The sequence below is a fragment of the Epinephelus lanceolatus genome, chromosome 16 (assembly GCF_041903045.1).
Source record: "Epinephelus lanceolatus isolate andai-2023 chromosome 16, ASM4190304v1, whole genome shotgun sequence".
Taxonomy (NCBI): domain Eukaryota; kingdom Metazoa; phylum Chordata; class Actinopteri; order Perciformes; family Serranidae; genus Epinephelus; species Epinephelus lanceolatus.
The window spans coordinates 21400206-21419150 of record NC_135749.1 but is presented as its reverse complement, the minus strand read 5'-3'; the positions used below and the strand labels follow the sequence as shown (position 1 = coordinate 21419150).

The 18945-nt window shown below is 40.2% G+C and overlaps 1 protein-coding gene across 4 annotated transcripts in view; it reads left to right on the top strand.

The window, feature by feature from the left end:
- The first annotated feature begins 1102 nt into the window (after window positions 1–1102).
- trps1 (trichorhinophalangeal syndrome I) overlaps window positions 1103–18945 on the top strand; it is a 148339-nt gene continuing 130496 nt past the window's right edge. For 2 of the 4 annotated variants that reach the window (XM_033637080.2, XM_033637077.2), the window contains exon 1: window positions 1103–1530. The gene's annotated coding sequence lies outside the window, so the exon portion shown is untranslated. Of the gene's footprint in view, window positions 1531–1730; window positions 2045–18945 lie in introns of those variants that run through there. The other 2 variants (XM_033637079.2, XM_033637078.2) reach the window with 2 other exon arrangements.

Sequence of the window (18945 nt, the reverse complement as noted above, 5' to 3'; positions counted from 1 at the left end):
GTAACACAGAGTGTGTCACTTTAAGAATCATTGTTTTTGACTTTAGTACGATAGTTTACCTGGTTTAATAAGTGTTTAAATACGTGATACAGTTTGTCACTTTAAGAGTCTGTGTTCTTGACTTTGGATGGGTAGTTGATTTGGTTTAGCACTGACTGTGTAAACAAGTGAGATTACAAAGTGTGTCACTTTAAGAGTCAGTGTTTTTGATTTTAGTTTATTTGGTTTAATAACTGTTTAAGGAAGTGATACAGACTTTGTCACTTTTAAGAATCTGTTTTTTTTATTTTTCATAGTGTGGTTTATTTAGTTTAATGTCTGTTTGAACAAGTAACATAGAGTGTGTCACTTTAAGAATCAATGTCTGACTTAAGTACAGTAGTTAATCTGGTTTAATAACTGTTTAAATAAGTGATACAGGGTTTGTCACCATTAAGAATCAGTGTTTTGATTTTCATAGCATAGTTTATTTTGTTTAATAACTTTTTAAATGAGTAACACAGAGTGTGTCACTTTAAGAGTCAGTGTTTTTGATTTAAGTACAGTAGTTAATCTGTTTTATTACTGTTTAAATAACTGATAGAGATTGTCACCTTTAAGAGTCAGTGTTCTTGATTTTGGACTTGTAGTTTATAAGGTTTAGCTCTGACTGTGAAAATAAGTGAGATTTCAGTGTTCACTTTGAGAGTCAGTGATTTGGATTTTTAGTACAGTAGTTTATGTGTTTTAGTAAGTGTTTAAATAGGTGATAGAGAGTTTGTCACCTTTAAGTCAGTGTTTTTGATTCTCATAGGGTAGTTTATTTAGTTTAATGACTGTTTGAATATGTAACACAGAGTGTGTCACTTTAAGAATCAATGTTTTTGACGTAGGTACAGCTGTTAATCTGGTTTAATGAGTTTTTAAATAAGCGATACAGAGTCTGTCACCTTAAAGAGTCAGTGTTTTTGATTTTGGACCTGTAGTTGATAAGGTTTAGCCGTGACTGTGTGAATAAGAGAGATTACAGTGTGTGTCACTTTAAGAGTCAGTCTTCGGGTGGCTTCTTGATATTAATAGAGCTGCTGTGTCTTCCTCCTCTGACGTAATGCCCACAGCGTACAGAGAGACAGGCAGAGAGGTCCTGTCACAGCAAAGCGATAACACTAGTCTGAACAAAAAATAACAGATAACGAGCTGCTCTGCTTTGGTTTGCTGTGAGCAGCACTCCCGGGCTCTGGGCGGCTGAATAACATACTATATAACATCGGAATATTGCAACACCAGAGCCAACCTCACTTAATCAGTCGCTGTTAGTCTAATGTGTTGCCGTGAAGCCTTAACTATCTCTCTCTCCCTCTCAGACCAAAGAAAAAAAAGAGACAGCCAAGACACTGTCACCCCGTCCGACATCATCAACAAACAAAAACCCCACAAAGAGACGAAGCAGCCAGCCAGCCAGCCAAGCAGCCAGCCAGCCACCATCTTAACAGGCTGCTGAAAGAGACACACACTGAGAGCAAAGAGGCTAATGCTTATTTTGATCAACAGGTAAGCAGCACCCAAAGGAAACAACACAAATGCACACACACACAGCCCTCTCTACTAGTTGGTGCAGTGGGGTTGTAAAGGAGGAAAAAGGAGAAATGCATCGGCGATGCACGGTTGGAGTTGTAGATGGCGAAATGCATGCTCTCGGACAAGTGGGAAGATGAAATGTGTTGGTGTTAAAAGGAAGCCGGGGCTATCAATGGTGCGTTTAGGAGACAAAATATTGCTCTGTTAGCCGTTGGTAGTTTTACGACGGGCAGCAGTCGGTTTGCGTCTTATGTAACTAACGGCCTGAGCAGCGTCGGTAAGGAAAGAGGGATCTGCTGCTGAATGAGAGAGAGGAAAAGAGCAGCACCGCTTTGAATTCACATGGCAATTTACATTTAGGTTAGGACACCCAAACGCTACACAAATACAAATTGGGGGGCTACTGGGGACGGCTACTGCTCTGATTTAGGACTGAGTTTGAAGCCAGCAGCAAGGGGACGTGGAGTGACTTAGTCGCCTCAAGTAGGTTTGTGTTTTCTCTAAGTTTTGTTTCTTGTTTTTTGTGCCATTAATTCACAACAAGCGGCATCCTGAGCTGAGTTGCTACAAGCCGGCTGACTTTTATTTCCTATCTGCACTCTTCTAGCTACTGTGTGTGACTTTCTCTGCTGCTTTCATTGATAACTTTTTCATCACTATTCTGCAAACTTGATACTCAAGTTCACATTTCTTGGAGTGACGCACGTCGCGCAGAAAGAGGTTTAATGGTGGAAGATGAACGCTTTGGAGTTTAATGGAGTAAAAGTGGGAAAGTGGTGACACTCTGGATCAAAGAGTTTGTGTTTGTCAAGTGGTTTACAGCCGATATGGCGCTGTTTTTGCACCTCTTTCATTGTTAGGAAGCTCGAGAGCGCATGGTGGATGTGTCGTAAAACATCCCCAAACATCCTCTCTTATCAACTTACGCACTTATTACCTCTAATACCGCGCGGTTATTTATTTGTTGTTGTTGATGTTGTTGTTGAACTTTACATGAGTGATGCCGGGAAGCCTGAGTTGCATTTCCACTCAACTTTTAAAAAAGTCCCCCCCCCCCTCCTCCTCGATCCTCCCTGTCGTAAGAAACTGTGATGTTCCTTTGAGATAAGGGAGCTGGGTAGGCATGACAACTCTGTGGGGAGAGCAGAGTATGTGAAGCCAGTACAATGAGGCACACACTGCAAGGAAGCTTTTTACATAGTCCTTCACAGTTCTCCAATTCTGGCCCCTAAAGAACTGCTTATGTGTGGACCGACTTTTATTCAGTAGATAACCTCAGTAATTTTTTAAAAGCAGAGCAGGCCCGTGGGACTTTACTGTGACCCCCCACACTTGTGCACAGCCTTTTTGAAAAGCTGCATTTTTATTAATTAATTTATTCATTCATTAGATAAGCTTGTAAAGTTGCAAAAGTTTTGCTTGTGATTTCTGCAGTGGTTTAAATATAAAGCATGTCTATCCACGGCATTTTAGTGTCAAGCAGATTTATTGACAAAATGCTACGCTAGCTTCTTTTAAAATCACTTTAAAAAGTAAGTTTTAAATTCATAATCTTGAAGTTGTGGCTTTTGGTATTTTCCTTAAAAGTTGCAAAAGTTTCTCTGACAACTTTTGCAAACACAGCAGCAGGGAAAACTTAAACACGCATCCCTAAAAGTGTGGGGATCACTCGAGGAAAAATCCAAATGAGCATAATAATTTGTGAAGTTTTAGTTTGTGTTACAGTTTTACAAGCAGCATGCGAACATTACTTTTTAAGCACGTATCTTTCTACATGAATGACAGTCAGCAATGCGAGCCACACATCTGCAAAATTTAGGATAATGACAAATGGTTTTATTACTTTTCTGAAAACAAAAGACTTTCCAAAGCAACAAATTGTTGTCAAGGTTAAGTTAAAACTTTTGTAATAGAAGCTTTGAGTTAAAGTTTAATATCCAGCTATCCAGCATAATGGTATTTTTATTTTATATTTTCCTTGTAATTATTTCACAAATTTCCATAGTTATAATCGAGTTTCTCTGCTGCTTAAAAAAAAGTAACCTTGGAAGATTTTGATTCAGTAGTTTGATAATCACAATGGCTCCTCAAGGTGTTTTAATAAATCAGGATTAAGTGCTATTAACTGGCTTCAACTTTTAATTTAGTTGGAAGTATTTTTCAGACTCTGCTTTGCGTTAATGTTTTCACTCGGATACGACACAGCCTCGCATGTAGTCGCTCTGAACTTTGAATTGTTGTATGTCCAACTAATATGTTCTTCCACTCCAGATATCGTGCATGTAACAAGCCTTTGTTAAACTTTTACAAACATTTAACAAGCTTCTCTAAAACAATTAAAAGCACATGATTTCGCAGTGTATCAATTTATAACTTTTAGAATTTCCCCTCTTTCCAGACACTGGATATTATTGTATCTTACGGCCTTGTTCGTAGCTGCTATTAAACGTCAAAACAGTTGACGACTTCCTAAAGAGAACCTCTGCTTGTAAAACTCTTTCCCGTATGTGTGTGTGAGACGGAGTGGGAGAGAGCACAGCACTTTTTTCCTGTATGTATGTGTGTGTGTGTGTGTGTGTGTGTGTGTGCTGTGGAGACAGCCATGGCTTACTCATATGGCTGCAATATGTGAAGTCTCTGCGGTGGAACTGGGAAGAGAGAAAGTTTTGAGAGAGAGGGAGAGAGACAGAAACGGGGAGAGAGAGTGAGAGAGAGTGAGAGAGAGTGAGAGAGAGAGAGAGAGAGAGCGAACACATGGAGCGAGGGAAGTCAGAAATGTCCTGTTCAACTAGCTGGAATGTATCTCCTGTGTTTTATTGATGGTTTTTTGATGTTCTGTAAGACATGAGGAACAACTGTAGTGATTTTGTGGGCTGCCATGCATTTGTCTTTGGTCGTCTTAAAGCAGTGCTGTGTTACAAGGGAAATATGCTGGTTTGAGATGGAGTGTAAAAGGACATTTTTACCCAGTCCAAACGGCTTCTCTGGTGAAAACTGTAGTGAGTTCAGTGGTCGGCATGTGACTGGTTCTGCTGCCACAATGCATCATGGGCATATTTGAAAAAGAAAGAGACGAGGAAATGTTTGTTGTGCCACATTCTTCAAACTCATAATGATAGTCATCATTATTGATAATTATCAAGGTAGGAAAGAGTTTTGTTTGTGTTTAAATACTTTTTGGAAAAGTGCTTTTTTTTTCAAGCTAAAATAATCTGCAATTTGGAATTACAAGCAAAGAAAGCATGAAAAACTAGGAGCCAGAATAGGTGAATTAAGATGGGGCTCAGACAATTTTGCAAATAGTGGGTCAAGACCTGCAGGAGTTTGAGGGACCTGACGGGACTGTGAATATGACACAGTAAAATCAATAAGCGAGATAAGAACCCGTACATCTACAGGAAAAAAGTTGATAAAAGTTATGCCAAACTTCTGCCTTCTCTTCACGATGCAGCTGTTGGGACGCTTGTTGTTTAAATTACATTACCTGCTAAAATCTAGTAAGGAAAATGGAGTTCGGTTGCTGCTGTCTCTCCTGGTCCTTTCTCAGAGAGTTGTGTCCTCATAGGTGTAGATTTGGGGGGATGCAGGGGACACGTCCCCCCTATCGTTATAAAATGTAAAAGAAATAGAGGAGTTTTATGTTGACAAAATTAAAGACATTTACACCATACATTGATGCAGAAAATGAATATATTGGTGCATAAAAATTCACCAGCGTGTAGGAAATTAAGTGTTCTTATATGTCCCCCTCAAAGTTGAAACCAGACCTACGCCCTTGTGTATCCTGTCGCAGCTTGTTGCAGTGAACGACACAAGGAGCAGAGGACTGATTTCAGTTAATCTCGGCTTATTGCTGCTGCTGTGTAAACTTGTCTCTGTGGGTAGATGGCACATTAACATGGTATCAAATAATCTCCTTCACAGACCTGTTGCCTGCCACAGATGAGTGTGTGAAAGCGAAAAACAGTCGTCTCCCTGATCTGAGGCGATAACAACCCTCCTAAAATCAGCCGAGCTAAATATTTTGCATTTTTGAGACAGTTTGGTAATTAACTTTAAGTTGAACAGCTGTTTGAAAAGTTTGATTTTGCTGTTTAAGTTTTTTTCTTGTGTGTATTTTGATGTGTCAGATAGTTGTTTGCTTAAATAATACAGCACAAGTGTTCACAGCTGACATCTCCATACCTCACTATCAAGCCCCTGTGATTATAAAATCCGTGCTCAGGCAATCTTTGCAGTGAATTAGCTCTTATAGTGTTCAAACATAAGAAGATCAGAAGGGACAGGATGTTTTGTCCTCAAGGTTTTTAAGTATTTTTCTTTATGTGGACCCACAGCTCCCATTTATTCCTAATTTCTGATCCCATTTATTTATGAACATGAACTGTCTTAACTCTTACTGTTTCCAATAAGCAGGAAAAGATAGCATCTATTAGAGCAATCAGCCGTTATCCATCTCAACCCTGCCTGCAGTTCAGATAAAGGAAAACATCCATTTGTCACGGATAGTTTATTTAAAGAAAAAACCTTTTTGCAAGGCTTCTGGCTCTCTTGGCTCGTAGCTCTGCGGCTCACACTCCTATATTACCCGGTCTCTTGTTTTGCTCATATCTCAAGGACACAATTGTTTTGAACTTATTTTACTGTCTGGGCGCATTGTTCTGGCTCTTTCACTGCTTTATTGTAGCTGCTTGTAACGTGGGTGATACAGGGATTTGAGCTTATTCTCCTGTTGCAGTTACTGGAAGTCACTCTGGAAAAGAGTGTCTGCTAAATGCCCAAGATGTCATCCCCACTCTCTGTCTGTGGTTAGTACAGCCTTGTTTAGGCTTGAGTTTGTCTCTAATGTCTTTGGTCTTATTTTAGACTTTTAAGTCTGTCTTTTCGACGGCCTGCTTCAGATAACGAGCACATGGTCTTGGTTTGGGGTGAAATGATTCTTTTTTTCCCCTCCGTTTTGTAGTTTTTTTTGGGGGGGGGGAGGGGGGACAGACAAATCCTAAATATGGGACAATTTTTCTCCCTTTGATCTGAGAGTAAATAATCCTTCTGTCACGATACACTGGAGACTGATAAAGTGGTGGTTGAGCAGATATAGCCACCAGTAGAAGGTGATGAGACTATCCTGTTTCCAAAAGATTATGTTACCCCACAGCACCTGCTTGTTCTTTGAGTATCAGTTAAATTTCTGAAACACGCACGTAGATGACATTGGCTCTCTAAATTGTACCAGCAAGATTGGGAAAGCATTTTTAATTGACACAACTTTGGCTCCCGAGCCAGTTAACGAAAGCTCACTTGTCTGAGAAACCTGCTGGCTTGTTATGTGATGTGTTATGAGTTGTGAGTTCTGACTGCTTTGACTCAGCAGTGTACTCAACACGCTCATACTTCCTGTGCACCCAGACGTTCTGTTATCAATCACTGCTCATATGAGTTTTTTTTTTTTTCACCTTATGTAAAACACAGCGGATGATTTGCTCCGAGGCTGTGTTTAATTAACTTTCAAATAAATCAAGATCTAATCGAAAATGAGGCGATTGTCATTTGCTCAGTCGTGAGCACATCAGCTGCGGTTTCCAGTATGTATAGAGTTTTGTTGTATGGAAAGATTTTGTCACATTTACTACTCAGCGGTAGGTTTTCCGTATGTTCCATGTGTTGGACAAATCTGACTTCGCGCTTTAACCATACAGCTACAAGTTGTACATTTTCCACAAGTCCCGAATGTTGCGTGTTGCCCTCAGCGTCTACCTTTCTCCAAGCTACAGGTGTTGTTGCACGTTTAAAGGAAACAGAGCTGAGACGTTTACGACTGAATGTCATTAGGAGAAAAATGTAGCTTTCCTATAAACAGTTGTCAGTGTCTTGTAAGTAGATGGAGTCTGATCAGATTTTATGTGAATAAAACAGACTTGCATGTGTTTTAAATGTCGCTGTCACACAGATCTTAACAAGAAAAGTTTGGAGGCCCCCGAGTTGTTTGTCTTAACTCTGCGTTATAAGATGCTTTTTATTGAGTCAGCCTTTTCACACTCTGATGGAAAAGTTGAAAGTCAGTTTGATTTACGTCGTCCACCGGCACTGTAGCTCTTGTTGTGCTAATAGTCATTAAAACCCTTTCTCTTAATGGCTTCACATTTGGAAATGGAGGCCCACATTAAAAGGTAAAGTCTAATTACAATAACTTGTAAAGATAAATATTGAGCCAAAACCCGCAGGAGAAAAAAAAATCATAAAACGGGAATCAATTTTGCAATTGAGTTGAATTATTGGGGATCTGCCCTTTTTAAATTTTTAATCCTTGCACACTGAATTTCAATGAGATCCAATACTGCTTTTTTTTTCTCATAGCAGCAGTATTTTATGAGGTTGTGGTTAGTGGAGTGAACCAAATATACTTGCAGCTGTCACATCAGGAACTCATAGGTGCATTTGTCATTTAAATTTTTTGGACATTTGGGATTATTTCAGTCAGTAAATATACAGTAACCAGAATGTTTTGTGCTGTTTGCTTGTATTTCTGCTAGGCTATCTTTTACAATATTCCCGTTGGTGTCAATAAACACTTCACACGGAGGTGGATGTTTGAGCATGTTCATATTCATTTACGGTGTAAAAAACAACAACTTGAAATTGCTTAAAAAGAGTCAAGAGCGAGATCATCCATTACAGTAAACACGCAGCTTATTTTTTGTTTTATTTCTTCATGCCAATGTTTACCTATCAAAAGCACGTACTGTGTTGTGTGAAGCTTTGCTGTCAATAAGGGACACCAAGACGGAGATCTTGAAGTCTGTGTCAGGATATCATCCCTGAAAGACTTCCTTTAACTTGTGTGTCTTTATATGTGGTGTTTCAAATTAGTTTTAACACCTCTAATGTGTCTGAGAATTGAAATAGGATGTTAAAATACACATGGCATGTATTTCAAAGTGATTGTGAGACCTAAACTAGCAGTACAACAATATCTCAAAGTAATTCTGGTCTTCTTTCGAATCAGAGTTAAGTACATAAATTGTTTGGTTTATGGTTTTCTAAATGCAAATATTATGAGTATACATTAAAAAGCCAGTGTAGGTACACACATGTATATCATTACTGTATATCTGTGGTATTTCAGACAGTATGAGGAGTTAAAGAGGAGATTATACAGAGTGATTGCAACATGCTCCACAATCTGTAAGAAAAGCATCCAGTACATTTTGTATACTGTTGCTCAAGTGTTCCCGTGAGCACGGCTCCATCTGTAATTTCTTACAATTTTCACCCAGCAGACAGACAGCGAAAATTATCTACGGAAAATGTGACAGTGGCATAAGTGGCCCCCGAATTTGAATGTGATTTATGTTGTAAGCTTCTTTGTGTTGAGGCTGAAAAGGCTGCGGTAACACGCAGATGGAGAGAGTACTGAGCCATTTTCCTCAAGTGCTGTATGCTTAATTCAGCGAGACTTTTCTCAAGTAGAAGTGTTTCTTTTTTTTCTTTGTCTTTTTTTTATCAAGGAAACAAGTTGGGTAAAGAGTTGTCTCGCTCCAAAGTGAGGGCACAGTCGATTGATCGCGCGCTAAAGACAGTTGTTTGATTTCATGCGTGTGGGAAAATTGCCAACTGTAAATCGGCACATCCACCTGTTCTGTTGTCGAAATATTTTGCACTTTAACAGGTTAGATATTTGTATTTTATCAACAAGTTGTAATGTGTATTTCATATCACCTTCTCTTTGAGTTTTCTGCAGGATCACTACAGCAGTATTTTTGATGTAGATGTTGTCTGTTCACAGGTGGTTTCAAGCCTTTGTAGCTCAACACATTTCAGTAACATGGCATCTGTTCCGGCTGTGTATCAGAAATGAATCTGTAATGCACAACTTTGCATATTTACCCTGCAGTATTGGAGAGCATTCATCTCCAGACAGCATCAACATTGTTGATAGATGGCTATCAGTTATTCTAACAGTCTATCTGCACTTATCTCCTTCTGCTGAAGTCAGAGCTGTCTAATTCGCTGCTTGGTTCTGATTGAAGTGAGTCACTGATTGTTTATTTCTGTACTGAAGGTTAACTGTCTGTTCTGTCAACAGTCAAACCAAGAATCTACACACACACACACACACACACACACACACACATACACACACACAGTTAGATTTCATAGCTGATGAATTTGTTTCTTTCTCTCTGTCTGTGTTTCAGTTTTTCCTTCTTCTCTGCAAGCACCTCCTTCTCTCACTCAGTTTCTTTATCTTTAAATCTGTGTTTCTCTTATTCACACAGTTATGCAAGAAAGGAGACAGTTAGTGTCGTGTGCTTTATCGTACTGTAACAACCGTCAGAGCGCTCCGTCGACTTGCTCAGAAGATTGCAATTAAGTTTCATTTCGAGTGTAAATGCACACTGACATTTGTTTGCCATTGTGATCTTTCTCAGTCACAATAATATTTGTTTCCAAGATTTGATGTGGCAGACTTTCCTGTGGCAAACCTGCTTTTTCCCCGGCGCATGTCCTGCAGTCATATGGCATTATCTCTAGCTACTTTTTTCTTAAGGCTTTATTTGGATCCCCGTTAGCTGCCACTGAGGTATCAGCTGCTCTTCCTGGGATTTGCGCTAAACAAAACAAACATAAAACAAAATATGTAACACATAGAAAGTCTCAGAAAAACACAACACATTTAATTGAACTGAACATGTATCACTTCTACCTCTTTATTTCATGGATGGGTGTGTTTGTGTTTTTAAATCCTGTGCTTATTTCTGCATGCACATAATATATAAATCCTATTTTTTTAACACCTTTTTTTGTGTGTGTATGTGTGTTTTCTGTACGTGTGTATCTGTGTGTGAAATACGAAGCGTTTTGTTTCATTTCTAAAACTGTACTTGCAGCCTTTTTATAACTACATACCTGCCGAGGAGGGGGACTCATTTTTGCTGCTTTTAAATCTATTGGGCTCCCTCTCTCCACTTGCACACACACTCACACTCACATACACACACACACACACACACACACACACACACACACACGTCATGCACGTACAGCCCCATTAGTATTGTAGTCTGGGATCTGGCTAAAACATCTGGTGGCTGAGTAACTTTTCAAAGTAGTCTTTGTCCTCACTCTGTGTGCATGCGTGCGTGTGTCTGTCAGTGTGAGTGTGAGCGTGCGTGTGTGTGTTTGTCTGTCTTTGTAATAAGGGACAGACTTTTTATGGCGTCCTGTCAAATTAAAACTATGATTTAAACGACTAACATGTACGTTCTTTTTTTCATTAAAGCAAATAGCCACACCAGCCTCTGCAGATTTGTTACATGTGCTTCTGGCTGTGTGGACTGTTTGGACTCTGTCTGTTTGGACTATAGAAAAAAACAAAACATTAAAATAAAGATTAAGTATGGGTCTACTAACTGTTATTCATGAATGGCCAGTCTGGCCTGTGGTGTTATTTTTTTTTTCATGTAACCCTGCTCCATAGCAGAGAGACAGTGGGAGGAGAACACAGGGAGATATGACACCCTTCCAACTTGTCTCTGGTCCAGCTTGACATTTCTGCCCAGATCTGAAAGAACCAGTGAAATGTGGTTAGATACAGCTAACTGTCTCACCTGTTCTCTGCAGGATGGGGATGGGCTTGGTTCTTCTGATTCTGTTAAATAATCCTGCAGTAGCAGCTTTGGGCTTTAGAGGGTACATCCCTGCAGACAGTTTGAGCGGATGCCCTCAGGGCTTCGCTTCAAACCACATAAACTTTGAAAGAAGCAGGGATTCATCTTCTCTTACAGCAGTTAAGAGTGCTTAATCGGCATATTTAAAGGTGTAGCATCTTGTCCCGGTACAAAAACTTTAGTTCAGTGTGTGTATCCTATATAAGGTGAGGGATTCTTTGATTGTAAAATGAAACGCTTGACTTTGGGCAATAAGCCACAACCTGTTAGCTCAGGTAGATTTTTTTTCCTTATGTGAACTTAAGTGGCAATTTATCTGCAGTATAATGCTGCAGATGGGCTCGTCTTGGTGGCTGCACAACACTGTTGAATGGTTTTGAACGGTGATCATCAGATCACATTCCTTCAGTCCTGTGTTGAGCTGCAGTCCGTGGATTAGCTCTGTAGGTAGTTATTTATGATTACAAACAAACAGGCCTTTGTTTTACAAAAACAAAAGAATTACAAAGGATATTTTCTAGTGTTCTCAGTCTTCTATGATTGTAAATTGAATTTCTTTGGACATTTGAGGGCCTCACAGTGAGCTTCTGGAAGCTGTGATGGGCATTTGTCAGTATTTTCTGACAGTCTGTGGACCAAGCAATGAATAACCAGGATTAATTAATTGATTAAGAAAAAAAAAATGATAAGATTAATTGATTTTAGCCCTAGTTGCATGGGAGTGGTATAACTTGGGGACCTGTGGTGATTTGTAATAATTGTCATGGTTGTCTGTGATCTTAACTCCGTGCCAATCTGCCATGCCCGTGAATTGTCAAGTAAAAATTCCAGCTCAACTTACCTACCATATTTTGCCAAACACAGTGGCCATGTGATATATTAGTCCCGTACAAATTGTCATCTCAGGAGGCTCATCTTGCTATACAGCATGGAGACCCATTTGCAGGAAGAGCAAGTTCAAATCCATCAGAAAAGCAACATTACAAAAGATGATGGGATGGATGATGTGACATATTTTCTGTTTTGTTTTTTAAATATGAGTTAGACAGAGTTACAAAGACTGTGCGCATCATCCAGGGGGACAGTGTCAGTAAATTTGAGTAAAATACAGACATTAAGTCCCTTGGTGATACCACTCCCGTCTGAATTGATAATACCTGTTTGTTGCAGTCCTTATCTGATTCTCACTATTCTCTGTCCTCATATTGGACCTCTCATACTGAAGCTTTGTACTACACAATAAGTATAAAATAATGGATTGTGACTAAGATGTATTTATTTAACATATTCAGGAGTCAAAAATACATTTAGGTATTTGTTTGCAGTAAAATAGACTCAAATTCTCTGCAAACATTGCCGAAATTAGGTTGGTACGAGACTCATTTTTTTAAAATAATTGCACAGACCTAAATGCAACAAAAAGGCTACGCTCAAACCTAGTTTTGCAGGTTATTGTTTAAGGTAGAGCATCAAAACCACATCGTTTTACCCAGAGCCTCTTTCCCAGTGGACACAAAACCCACTAACACCTTTAACATCTGGCTTTTGCATTTAATGGAAACGGTTATAATGTGCATTCACTCCTGGGACAGATGACTCTGTAGTAGTTACAGGTATTTATCGGTTTCAGCTCAGATAGTCTTCGATTGCCAGTGATAGATATATAACACCAGGGTAGATGCGCTCATTTTAGCCCCTCCTCCGGCGCGATGCAAGACCGGCCATCATAAAATACCATCCGCATGTGTCTAAGCAGCATTCAAGCTTCTTTGTAACATTCTTTTACTGGCCTCCATACTGCTTGCTACTGTTTACTAAACTGTTTTCCTGCCCGTTCATGTCAGAAGAGCATGCTCGTTTACTGCTGGCAAAGGGAAAGCAGTGTACTATTTTTAACCGTTTTTTTAGTGTGTAAAAAAACCTGTATATACGCAGTAATTTTGGTGGAAAAAGTACACAAGTAGTTTAGAGTGATAGCTTCTTCAGGACTCACCTTTGGGTCCTCACTGTCATTTGAAGACCACAGAGATTCATGCAATGTGTTGCCATCAGCATGTTCCTTTCTGTGGATAAATAATAATTTTGATGGTCAGCATGTTTTTAAAAATATCTCTGTGGAAGGGGAAGTCTTCTAGTCTTCTGATTGTATTGACAAAAGCCTGCAACAGTCCAGCACTCCCCTTTAAAGGATCTGATAAGTGATGTTTGTCATGGTCAGCATGTTTTTTTATAAGTTTTGTCTCTCACGAAAAGGAAACAAAAAAAGGTCTACTTGCTGAGAAGTGTGCATGTGTAACGGTGTGTTTTTGAAGTGTCTGCAGTGTGTGTGTGTGTGTGTGTGTGTGTGTGATCAAGTGGATGCATGGATAGATGGATGATGGAGGGAGGGAGGTGGTTCTTTTTTGAAATGGAAATTAAGGGGGCGCACATCTGGGGGTCTTTGAGACTTTTGTGGAGAGGAGAGGAGAAGGTGGGTGTCAGAGGCCCACAGTCAGAAGTGTGTGTGTGTGTGTGTGGGTAGTAAGGGGGCGGGGGGTAAGGGAGAATGGATGAAGAAGAGGGAAGAGGGAAAGGGTAGTTTTTCATTTCTGGGGAGGTAGGAGGGAGGAAATAAGGTGGATGGGATAAAGAGAGATGTCTGTGGTCAGTGGCAGAGACAAGGATGGATGGAGGGAGGGAAGGAGATAGGAAGTGAGACAAAGGATGAGGAAAGAAAACAAAACTAGGCTGTTAATGTGATAGACATAAGTAGAGTAGGAAAAGGAAATGCTTAAAACAATAAGGTGGATACAGAGTAAGAGAGGAAACAAATAAGGGAAGGAAGGAAGGATGGATGGACAGAAGGACAAATGAGGAGCTCATTTGCATAGACAGAGGAGTGGGAGGAGGAAAAGCGGGGAGAGGAAAGGGGGCAAAAGATCACTTGCTATAGTCGAAAACTTTACGGCTGACAGTTAAATTTACTCCGGGCCTGTGTGTGTGAGTGTGTGTGTGTTGGGGTGGGTGGAAAAGCACAGTGGGGGGCATGGCGTTTGTTCTGCAACATGGCTTTTGGGCTTTTTAGTGCTTCACACACAAGTTGTCCTCTCTTTCTTTAGTGGCCGATTTCACCTAGCTGTGAGAATCTCTCACAGTCTCTAACCTCTTCTCTTTCTCGCTCTCAGACGAGTCAGTGAGTTAAATGATTAGATTATAGAGAAGTCAGTTTAGTGTCTGGAGAGCGTTGGCTGGGAGGAGGTTCAAGAAACCCGGGCAGATGACATGCCTTGACAGATCAACTGTAACTTTTGTGATCTCTTCACACGGCCACTCCCTCTGCCGTCTTGTGTTCTCTCAGTCGCTTGGACATCTACAACTTTCAGACCTCTGCAAAACACTAGAAATGTGTGCTTTCCAGTACCAGAGGTGCACTTTATGTGTCTTTACCAGATTTAAATAAAACCTCAGGGGATGTGTCTGTTATGAGATAAGATAAAGAAGGCGCTCCTTGTGTTTTTGTTTTTCAAATAATAAAAAATCTATTCAGGATTAGTTTGGCAAGGTGTGAAGCAGGGAAATGCTCTGGCTTTATCTCGCCTGGTACTTAAAGCAGCTTTAAAATTGGAGTCATGTCTTGAAGGATAAGATAAAACAAGTGCTTCTTGCTTTGTTTTTCGGGATATATTCCAGTAATATTGCACCACAGGCCCACGACTTCACTTAGACTTTACATGTGGGGTTATGAAGCGGAGTGTTCAAAAAGTCTCTCCTGAATAATTCTGGAGAATGAGGCAGCTTTGACAGCAATGGATGGAAAGAAAAGAGAGTGAAGAAAAACAGCATGTGGAGTGAAAAGTAAAAGATCTGAGCAGATGAGTGAGCAGGCGCATGTTTGGGGCACCACAGTTTAATCTCTGGAATATCGGCAATTTAGCACCAGGGTTCTGGGTCAGAAATCTGCTTGTCTGAAGGCAGTTTTTACTTGCCCCCCTTCAAGTAACACCAAACACTAAAGTTAATCGTCATGAAAAACAGCCTTGTTTTAGTCTCCTTGCTCTCTTGCGCCCGCATCCTCTAATGTCACCCAACTAAACTCCTGTTTCCAGGATAATTGCTCCTCAACTATTTCCATCATCAGCTCCCTTAAACAGAAAGAATGTGTTCAATTTTTTATTTAACACATGCCCGATCAGGCAATCCTTACTGTCGAGCCCTGGCTACATACTGTACACTAAAATAATTTTCTGGGTTGCTCTGCCTCCGAAATTGAGAGAAAATCCTTTTGAATAGATTCAATTTGAGGACGAGAGAAGCTTCGCATATTAACCAGCCTGCAGCTCAAATCTCTGCCTCGAAAAGACAGGAGAATGTAGACAGAATCAGATGTAATAAGGTCTGGAGCACACAGTTATAGTCTGAGCTGTTTAGTATTTCGTGTAGTAGTTATTTGCTACAAAAATCAGATTCATTGGGCAAGTATGTGTGCACATACAGGGAATTTGATAGGTTGCCTTACATACGTGAGGTAGGTGGATATGCCGGTATATACTGTGTATACAGCATGCAAATACGGCTTGTAGAATCAAATTGTTAATCCGAATTATAACCCTTAACTATGTGAAGAATGATTCAGCTCTGTGGCATCAAGTCAGGTTCTCTATCTCTTTGCAAATCAACAACGCATCATTGGAAACATTCCTTGCAGCTGTCCAGAAAAGGGAAAGATGCTCCGGCATTCAGTCACTAGATCAGATTTGTAGATTTACTGAAGAATTGTTTCAAAGGGAAGTTGATACCTCTTAAGCAATGCAAGTGTCTTTGATTGAGAAATATTAAAGAATGTTTTCACTACTGTGCAAATTTTGCATTAAAGTAATGACACTGACTCAGTTTGATAGTATGATCATGTTTGGCTTTGATTTTTGATTAAAATCCAGTTTTTGACTGGAGTCCAGCCCTGCATTGACATCACTGAGGCCCTGAAACCTCCCAGTCTCGCTTCCCGGTAGTGATCAACAGGGAAACGCTGCTTCACTTGGCCGGCGTGTAGATAGAAGGGCTCTGGAAAGGAATATAAAGTCAACATTGTGGGTTGAAAATGTTCCGTTGTGTGTCTGTACGTGTGTGTGTGTGCGCGTGCGTCTTAAGTTTGTCCAGACATTTTTCCCGTCGGGCCGGCCGCTTGCAGGAAACGTCCGATTCTCCAGGAGTGGAAAGTGTGTGTGTGTGTGTGTGTGTGTGCATGAGAAGGGGAGAGTTGTGTTTTGAGTGTGTTGTAGTATGTGCATGGTCTAGTGTATCACCCTGTTTCTGTCTGTGGATGTGCGTGTGTGTGACTGACGTAATGTTTGAGCTTACCCAGACAGAGACAAACCAAACCCTGACACACACACACACACACACACACACACACACACACACACACACACACACACATCCAGGGATGTGTGCATGTGTATGTGTGTGTTTAAAATAATCAGATATGCTTGGCAGACTTGCACAGGCTGGTGAGATGTATGTGTGTAATGTGTGTGTTTCTGGCAGAGCTGAAGTTTGTTTTCCGTATTTTGGGGGAAAAAAGACAGCTAGGCGAGCGTCAACAATCAACATGTTGATTTATGCAGCTACTAGTTCCTTCCATTACGCCTACATCCAACACTGAAGCGGAGTTTGTTCTCCATTATTTTTGATGTATGAGAGTCTTAGCTGTGGAGAGCAAGGTCAAAATCAACAGTCCCATGTTGATTTATGCAGCTCCCAGTTTCCTGCTACTATCGTACATCAAGGCGAGACATTAACACCGTCCACGCAGGCGAATGCAGATACTGTCTCGACTGTGGTTGGTAAGTTTGACTCCTCTACCAGCCGCAGCGGCAGTTAACCAAACTGAAACAAAAAAACATTAACTCTCTGACCGGAGCAGCAACTTTGGAAAGCAGACAAAAAGCTTTTTCACAAACTTAAAATCTTTAATAAATCCTTGAGTCATTTATTTGTTCCACTGCCAAACTTTGTGCAGTTTATTTTAGTAAATAAGCTGAAAAGTGATCTTACTTTTTTAAGAGGTGCACTTACTTTAATTATCTCATGTTTAAAATGATGGTAAGCAAAGTTTCAGTTCCCCTTTTCAGAGTTGTAGATGGCAAATAGTAAAATGTGTGGGGCCAATATGAGCTGTTATGGAAGTTTTAGATTTGATTGATTTTCTTAAAACGGTTCTGTCACTTAAATTTCTGGGGGTGTCTGTATTGCCTAGTGGACTAAGGTGCATACCATGTAATCACTGTCATTGCTCAGTCTACTTCTTGTTCTCTCCCCATCTGACATCTGCTATACCAGGACTATTCAACTCCAAGAAGCCTCCAAGTGGCCCAGCACACATAAATCTGATATACCTGTCTGACAAAAACTACATGTAGGGTTTGAAGGTAGCTACGAGTGAGCCATCTTGCTCCCTTCTTATCTGTGTTGAGTTACATACGCAATCCCAATAGGGCAGGATGTATGGATTGATATAGCGACACCGCCCGTTGTATATTTCACAAAATGTGTTCTCATGTGCAGTCTCGACCACGCTTAGTTGCTTTTTAAAACATCATGGCTGTGGTCGAATAGTCAAAAAATATGTCCTGTGTCTTATCCTGAATGCTTTTCTTTGACCTTGATGGAAAAAGTCATGAGGTGAGGCAAGGTGTGTGTGTGATTGTGTGTGTGAGGGAGAGAGGGAGAGAGGGAGTGAGATTCTGCACATTGTGAAGTGCCTGGGTCAGGTATGGGACCAAAAACTGCTCGCCGCCGAAAATGTTTGGCCCTTTTACATTTCCTTTTTTTAAAATCCGGCCCAATTGAATTTATTGAATGGCCCCATACTATACTGTCAATTCTTAAATGAAGGCAAAATACCTAAAAATAGTCCCAATAAAACAACAAAAAAGTCCTAGTTCTAAAACCAGTGGCTGCATTTTAACATATCTGAGTGTTGTACATGATGCCTCGCCCTCCAGATCTGGAATATCCAATTATAGGTCTAATTTCACACTCCACAAAAACAAGTGGACTGATACCATTCCTCTGATTGTCTAATAGGCGCTAAGAGGCTCTAAGAGGAACATATCTGTTACAGAGGAAGTGGCAGTGTGTCAGCACGTGCGTCTGTGTCAGAGCAAAACTTAAAAGCTCTGGGCGTTGCTTACAGTAACGAATAGACAGACCACTCCCTCGACTTCAACCTCAGCGGCTGAAAGATCTGGTCGATCAAGATTTGCAATTGATGTCGTTCACAAAAGATTAAAATCACTGGCATGATCCTGTTATGACAACAAGGAGTTTCTGCTTTGCTCTATTGTTCTTTGTGTCTACTCATGCACTGAGAGCAGCGCTCCACATTTTAGAGCCAGAGCAACTTCACAAGACAGCAAAACAAATCTGTGTATACAACATCTGATGAGAATATTCAGAAATGGACATGATTACAGATATAATGCACAGCACAAGATGCACGTTTAGTTCATGTCAACACAAGTGAAGTGATTATGATCTTTGCAGCATGGAAATGCACACTTAACTAGATAACTGCTATCAGCTTTAATTAGTGTTGCATCCAATGAATTACTGAATTATTTTCTGGTTTAATCAATTAATTGTTTGGTCCATACGATAACAGAAAATTATGAAAGATGCCATTTACAGTTTTATAGATACAAAATCAGCATCTTCAAATACTTTATTGTGTTTGAAAAGC